This window comes from Salvelinus sp. IW2-2015, unplaced genomic scaffold (assembly GCF_002910315.2).
Source record: "Salvelinus sp. IW2-2015 unplaced genomic scaffold, ASM291031v2 Un_scaffold2386, whole genome shotgun sequence".
Taxonomy (NCBI): domain Eukaryota; kingdom Metazoa; phylum Chordata; class Actinopteri; order Salmoniformes; family Salmonidae; genus Salvelinus; species Salvelinus sp. IW2-2015.
The window spans coordinates 39,167-47,623 of NW_019943709.1; the positions used below are offsets into that span (position 1 = coordinate 39,167).

Consider the following 8,457-nt stretch of genomic DNA (forward strand, 5'->3'; position numbering starts at 1 on the left):
GCTTTATAGCCTCACACGTGGAACATACATGCTTTATAGCCTCTACACTGATGCGACATAATGCTTTATAGCCTCTACACTGATGACATAATGGCCTTTATAAGCTCTACACTGATGGACATAATTGCTTTATAGCCTCTACTACTCTGATGGACATAACTTTATAGCCTCTACACTGGTGGCCATAATGCCTTCATAGCTCTACACTGATGCGACATAATGCTTTTACCTCTACACTGTTGGACATAATGCCTTTATAGCTCTACACTGATGGACATAAGCCTTTATAGCCTCTACACTGAGTGGACATAATGCTTTATAGCCTCTACACTGTGGACATAAGCGCTTTATAGCCTCTTACACTGATGCGACATAATGCTTTAAAACTAGCTCTACACTGGTGGAGTAGATGCCTATAAAGCATTATTGTCCAGCACGTTAGAGGCTATAAAGATTATGTCCACTCAGTGTAAGAAGGCTAATTAAAGAAATATGCTTCCACCAGTGTACCGAGGCTATAAAGCATTAGTGTCCACCAGTGCTAGAGGCTATAAAGCCGTTATGCTCCACCAGTGTAGATGCTATACTATAACACATTATGGTCCATCAGTGCTAGAGGCTATAAAAGCATTATGTCCATCAGGTAGATGCTATAAAAGGGGGGCCCATTGTATGTCCATCACTGTAGATGGGCGAAAGCATTATGCCATCAGTGTGTAGAGGCCTATTAAGGTCGCATATGGCCACCAGTGTAGAGGCTATAAAGCATTATGTCCATCAGTGTACGAGGCTATAAAGCTTATGTCCAGTCAGTTTGTAGAGGCTGATAAAGCTCTTATGTCCATCAGTGTAGAGCTTTATAAAGCCTTATGTCCACAGTGGAGGCTATAAACAAGTATGTCACCTCAGATGTAGAGGCTATAAAGCTTCTAATGTCATCAAGTGTTAGGGAGGCTATAAAGCATTATGTCCATCAGTGCTAGAGGCCTATTAAAGCATTGATGTCCATCAGTTGTAGATGCCTATAAAGCATTATGTCCATCAGTGTAGAGGCCGTATAAAGCATTAGGTCCGATCAATGTCAGAAGGTTATTAAGCTTTATGCCATCCGTGCTAGAGGCTAATACAAGCATTTATGTCCTATCAGTGTAGAGGCTATAAAGCAATTATGTCCATCAGGTGTAGATCTATAAAGCCATTAATGTCCATCAGTTGTAGAGGCGATAAAGCATTTATGTCCACCAGTTTGTAGAGCTATTAAAGCTTTATGTTCCAATCAGTGTAGATGCCAATACAACCTTCAAGACCATTAGTCCATTCAGTGTACGCTGAGGTATAAGAGACATTATGACCTCCACACCCAGTGTATGAGCCTATTAAAGCATCTTATGTCCATCAGTGTAGAGGCTATAACAGAGTCACATTCTATGTCCATCAGTGTAGAGGCTATAAAGCCATGATGTCCATCAGTTAGAGGCCGATATAAAGCATTATGTCCAATCAGTGTAGAGAATATAAGGCATAATGTCCATCAGTGTAGAGGCATATAAAGCGTATATGGTCCATCATGAACGAGGCTATAAGCGACTTATTGTCCCAATCCAGAGTAATAGAGGCGCACTTATAAAGCGTTTCGACCTATGTCCGCGACCAGCTGTAGTAGCCTATTAAAGCTCTAGTTCCATCAGTGTAGAGGCTATGAAAGCATTATGTCCACCCAGTAGTAGGGCTATAAAGCCATCAGTCCATCAGTGAAGCATGCTAATAACGAGATCATTATGATAGCATCACGTGTAGGAGGCTAATCTCTTCCATCAAGAGCGCTCAAGCACACCCTAACGTAGATCCACCTCACAAAGAGGTAAGAGAGACGCCCAATAACATACAAACGCATACTATTGTCCACCATTATGTCACAGACGCATTATCACAAGCATCTAATTCCATTCAAGTGTAGATGCCTAATAACTAAGCATTTATGTCCCACAGTGTAGAGCTATAAAGCATTATGTCCATCAGTGTAAAGCAGAGGCTAATAAAGCAACATCATTATGTCCATCAGTGCAGAGGATATTAAAGCATTATGTCCATCAGTGTAGATGTCTGTAACGCATTAATGTCCATCATTGTAGAGGCTATTAAAGCGTTCTATGTTTCATGTCCATCAGTCAAGAGGCTAAAACGCCATTATGTCCATCAGTGTGAAGAGGCGATAAAGCATTATCGCCACCAGTGTTAGAGGCATAAAGCATTATGTCAAATCAGTGTAGATGGTGTAACGCATTATGTCCATCAGTTAGAGGCTATAAACATTGATGTCCACAGCTAGAGGCTACTAAAGCATATGGTCCATCAGTGTAGAGGCTATAAAGCCTTATGTCCATCGAGTGTATAGAGTATAAAGCATTATGTCCATCAGTGTAGAGGCCCTATAAAGCATTATGATCCATCAGTTATGAGGCATAAAGCATATGGTCCATCAGTGTAGAGGTCTATAAAACCATTAGTCCATCAGTGTAAGAGTCGCATAAAGCATTATGTCCATCAGTGAAGAGGCTATAAAGCATTATGTTCATCAGTGTAGAGCCTATAAAGCATTTATGTCCATCAGTGTAGAGCTATAAGATTATGTCCATAGTGTAGAGGCTATAAAGCATTATGGCATCAGCTGAAGAGTCTATAAAGCTTATGTCCATCATGAAGACCTATTAAAGCATTATGTGCCATTCAGGATAGGCTATAAAGCGTATATGTCCACCAGTGTAGATTGGCTATTAAAGCATTATGGTCCACATGTAGAGGCTATAGAAGCGTTAATGTCCATCCAGTGTATAGTATCTAGAGCATCTATGTCAATCATTGTAGTCGCTATTAGATTATTGTCCATCAGTGTAGAGGCAGTAAAAGCATTATGTCCATCAGTGTAGAGTGTATAAACCATTTGCCATCAGTGTAGATGCTAATAAAGCATATGTGCCATCAGTGTAGGAGCCATTAAAGCATTTATGTCCATCAGTTGTAGAGGTGTATAAAGCATTATGTATCATGTAGCACTATCCCAGTGTAGAGGCTATTAAAGACATTTATGTCCAATCAGTGTAGAGCTAAGTATTCGCGTAGGTTATCAAAGCATTGATGGCCCACCAGTGTTAGACGGCTACTAATAGCATTTATGTCCATCAGTGTAGAGGCTATAAAACATTATGTCCATCAGTGTAGAGGCTATAAAGCATTATGTCATCCAGTGTTTAGAGGCTATAAAGCATTTTGTCCATCAGTGTTAGAGGCCTATAAAGCATTATGTGCATACAGTGTAGAGGCTATAAAGCATTGATGTCCATCAGGTTAGAGGCTATAAAAGCATTATGTCCATCAGTTAGAGGCGCTATTAAAGCTTATGTCCTCACAGTTGTTAGATGCTATTAAAGCATTATGTGTCCATCAGTGTAGAGGCTATAAAGCATTATGTCCATCAGTGTAGAGGCTATAAAGCATCTAATTCCATCAGTGTAGAGGCCTATAAGCATTTATGTCCATCAGTGTAAGAGGCTATAAAGCTTATGTCCATCAGTGTAGAGGCTATAAAGCATTGTCCATCAGTGTAGAGGCTATAAAGCATTATGTCCATCAGTGTAGAGGCTATAAAGCATTTATGTCCATCAGTGTAGAGGCTATAAAGCATTATGTCCACAGTGTAGAGGCTATAAAGCATTATGTCCATCAGTGTAGAGGCTATAAAGCATTATGTCCATCCAGTGTAGAGGCTATAAAGCATTATGTCCATCAGTGTAGAGGCTATAAAGCATTATGTCCATCAGTGTAGAGGCTATAAAGCATTATGTCCATCAGTGTAGAGGCTATAAAGCATTATGTCCATCAGTATGTAGGCTATAAAGCATTATGTCCATCAGTTGTAGAGGCTATAAAGCATTATGTCCATCAGTGTAGAGGCTATAAAGCATTATGTCCATCAGTGTAGAGGCTATAAAGCATTATGTCCATCAGTGTAGAGCTATAAAGCATTATGTCCATCAGTGTAGAGGCTATAAAGCGTTATGTCCACAGTGTAGATGCTATAAAGCATTATGTCCATCAGTAGAGGCTATAAAGCTTATGTCCATCCAGTGTAAGAGCTTATAAAGCATTATGTCCATCATGTAGAGCTATAAAGCATTATGTCCATCAGTGTAGGGCTATAAAGCATTATGTCCACAGTGTAGAGGCTATAAAGCATTATGTCCATCAGTGTAAGAGCTATAAAGCATTATGTCCATCCAGTGTAGAGGCTATAAAGCAGTTTATGTCCACCAGTGTAGAAGGCTATAAAGCATTATGTCCATCAGTGTAGAGGCTATAAAGCATATGTCCATCATGTAGATGCTATTAAAGCATTTATGGCTCCATCAGTGTAGATGTTGCCTAAAGCATTATGCCATCAGTTTGTAGAGGCCATATAAGCATTATGGCCATCAGCCATCAGTGTAGAGGCTATAAAGCATTATGTCCATCAGTGTAGAGGCTATAAAGCATTATGTCCATCAGTGTAGAGGCTATAAAGCATTATGTCCACCAGTGTAGAGGCTATAAAGCATTATGTCCACCAGTGTAGAGGCTATAAAGCGTTATGTCCACCAGTGTAGATGCTATAAAGCATTATGTCCATCAGTGTAGAGGCTATAAAGCATTGTGTCCATCAGTGTAGATGCTATAAAGCATTATGTCCATCAGTGTAGATGGTGTAAAGCATTATGTCCACCAGTGTAGAGGCTATAAAGCATTATGTCCATCAGTGTAGAGGCTATAAAGCATTATGTCCATCAGTGTAGAGGCTATAAAGCATTATGGCCATCAGTGAAGAGGCTATAAGGCATTATGGCCATCAGTGAAGAGGCTATAAGGCATTATGGCCATCAGTGTTGGAGTGTACCCCTGGCTATCCGTACATTTTAAAAACAAGAAAATGGTGCCATCTGCTTTGCTTAATAAAATTATTTTTTAATGATTTATACTTTTWCTTTTGATACTTAAATATATTTTACATATTACATTTACGTTTGATACTTAAGTATATTTAGAACCAAATACTTTTAGACTTTTACTCAAGTAGTATTTTACTGGGTGACTTTCACTTTTACTTGAGTAACTTTCCATTAACTTATCAATAGTTTTACAGCAGTATGTTTAGAAATCTTATCAATAACAAGAGTAAAACCTAAATTCCAAGCTGAACAACGAAATAAACGTAATGTTATTTAATTACGTATATAATAACCAAATGTTGCGAAATAGCCACATAGATGGCTATTATCATTTTATTCCTTTAAAAAAAGGAATGAATGGCGACCGGAACGAAGTTCGTTCTAATCGGAAATAATGTAACCAAAGATTTTAATAACAAAGAGACCTCAGCACGTCGTTTCAAATGGGAACAAACGAGTCATAGTGGGCAGAACAGGCAAGATCCTATTGGCGCGTTATAGCACGCATGCGCATATTCCGTTAGGGAACGCCTACTCTGTGAAGTGCTGGTGTACTATACCGTAACTAAATTTGTCTTTGCACTCCTTCTAAACAACGCCATTTTTGTGTGTTTTTTTTGCAAAGAGTAAAGTCTACAAAACGTAGAAAGCGTTGTTTACAATTGTTTACAGTTGTTTACAATACATACATACATACAATTCCTCTGTTCGTAATATATTCTAGTTTTGGGAACAGAACATTTTATTAACATCAAATGTATCATCGATGAGAAAATTAGCAGAATTTCGACCAAATCCATCTCGGTCCAGCGTCTCCCAATGCCTGCAACTGGGCTTCCTTTTTACATTTATTWAAWAAAAATGTATTACCAATGTAGAAAAGTCTGTATACATACAATAAGTACATAAATAGACAACGATAACATATMCTAGGGGGTACAACAAATGACAGATTATACAAAGACCTTAAAAGAAACACACATATTGTTTTAACAGCTTTCTTATTAGAAGAATGTAGAATGGTCTTAATGTACTGGTCAAATTCCTTATAGAAAACACGGAAGAGTGGATTTTTTTATTGGTGAATTTACATTTATGAGTACAACTGTCCTTCTCCCGTGGTAACGCCAAGCGGATGCTTCACATTTATACATCCGGTGAAATATCAATCTCATTGCTGTGACGTACTCTTTGTTGATTATGGAACCCGCCTTCCTTTGGCAAGATGGCGCCGCTGCTGGTACAGCTGAAATGTGGATTCCACTTGCAACGACAAACATTCTCTACTTTACTTCAACATACAAGTTCGTATCATATTTGGAGAGGAGGTAACACACCGAATGGGAAGCAACAGAAGACTTATTTGGTGAGTATTAACCTGGAGAGGGGAGGAAGGACACTTCGTAGAGAGACACTTTCGACAAGTGACCATCATAATGTTATAAAGTTAGCTAGTTTGGGGTGACTGGGTATTAAGTTGTATTAGTCAGAAAGTTAACCAAGTTTGTGGAGCGTTGTTTCACAAGATTCCCATGGCTGTCGATGTTTGGCTTCAAGTTGAGATTAAAGTGAAAGTGATTTCGACATTAACTAGCTAAAGTTACTTTGATAATATCTCATATGTAGCTAAGGTTAGCTGGCTGAGGGGTGGTCACCTAGGTATGTAAATTGTGGGGCAGAAACTCCAATCCAGATCGATTTACTTGCAGTAGGGCACATCGATAGATTTTTATTTTTACCCAGTCGGCTCGGAGATTCGAACCAGCAACCTTTCGCTTACTTGCTCAACGCTCGTAACCGCTAGGCTACCTGCCTACTTCAGAACTGACAACGTACCGCGTGTCACGATGACACGCTTTACTCACTGTTGTTGATCCAAAAATGTTTTCCACCACGAGCGCTGTCTCAATTTGTTCCTGACACCACGAGCGCTGTCTCAATTTGTTCCTGACACCACGAGCGCTGTCTCAATTTGTTCCTGACACCACGAGGCGCTCTATGTCTCAGAATTTGTTCCCTACACCTCGACGAGCGCGCTGCTCCTCCTACCAATTTTGTCCTGACACCTCACACGAACGCGTCCTCTGTTCCTCCACAGCCATGCAATTTTGTTCCTGACACCACGAGCGCGTTCTCAATTTTGTTCCTAACCACGAGGCTGTCTATATTTGTTACCCTGACACCACGCAGCGACCTGTCTCAATTTGTTCCTTGACACCACGAGCGCTGTTCAAGTCTCACCCGGAGGGCTGTCCTTGCACTGGAACCACGAAGCGCTGTCTTCGAATTTGTTCCTGACACCACGAGCGCTTGGTCTCAATTTGTTCCTGACCACGAGCGCTGTCTTCAATTGTTCCCTGACACCACGAGCGTCCAATTGTCGAACCGACCGTCTCAATTTGTTCCTACACTACAGCCTTCAATTCCTGGAACCGAGCGCTGTCTCAATTTGTTCCCTGGACCACCCAGCGACGACTGAATCCATGCTCACCGCGTTCTCAATTTGTTCTGACACACAGCCTGTCTCAATTTTGTTCCTGACCACACGAGCCTTAATCTCCATCCATTTCTCCTGAACATGGGTGGTCCTCCCCTCGCGTATGATGCTGCCCGATCATATAGCCCACTTCTTGTCCCATAAACTCACTTGAACTGAAGGGCGTCTTTCTGGAATGGGCGACGTTTTGTACCAATGCCGACGCTCAGTCTGAACTATGTTCTCGCTCTGTGCGTTTGGTTTTGGACGCATACGGTCCTATAGCTTTCATATATCCGCCCATGAAATCATAACAACAAAACGTTTATAATAATACTACTCCATTTAGGGTTCCCCACACGGCCATCATCTTCCCATGTCTTACACGGCTTTATAAACGAAGACAGGCGAACCACCCTGTGGCCCAGTCTAGACTAATCTAGCATTGCTACTGAAACACGCTGTAGTGTAAACGTAATCTGGGAATAGTTCGGTGCAGATGGAGTTCACCCATAAGCTGCGATGTATAACTGCTACAGTCTCACTCGTCATTATTCACAAAATCATTCAAGGATTAGTACCGTATTTCAGAATAAGTTATCTCTTACTACTACTCCATATATTACAATTCTAGTTAGCCACGACCAATAATCTTTGAAACTCAATCCCAGAACAAATAGCCAATACTATCTAAACAATTTTTCACACAAGCTTGAATGTGGTCATTTGTGTGCTCATTGAATATGGGATAAAATATATTCTACTACTTAATACACAAGGAATTTGTCCCAATACTTTTGGCCCTTTAAAATGGGGGGACTATGTACACTAGTACTACTATTGTACTATGTACAAAAATGCTGTAATTTGCTAACCGATCACCTGATATGGATTAAAATACCCTCAATTAAAGGGGACAGTCTTCACGTTAACCTCATAGTCATTGTAATCATTTCAAAATCCCAAATTGCTGAATACAACCAAAACAATATCTTCTCCAGA

The 8,457-nt window shown here is 40.2% G+C and overlaps 1 long non-coding RNA gene across 1 annotated transcript in view; it reads left to right on the forward strand.

The window, feature by feature from the left end:
• Positions 1-6,147: 6,147 nt before the first annotated feature.
• Positions 6,148-8,457, forward strand: part of LOC112073828 (uncharacterized) — a 28,105-nt gene continuing 25,795 nt past the window's right edge. The window contains exon 1 of the long non-coding RNA XR_002894624.2: positions 6,148-6,345. This is a non-coding gene — a long non-coding RNA (uncharacterized lncRNA). The remainder of the gene's footprint in view (positions 6,346-8,457) is intronic.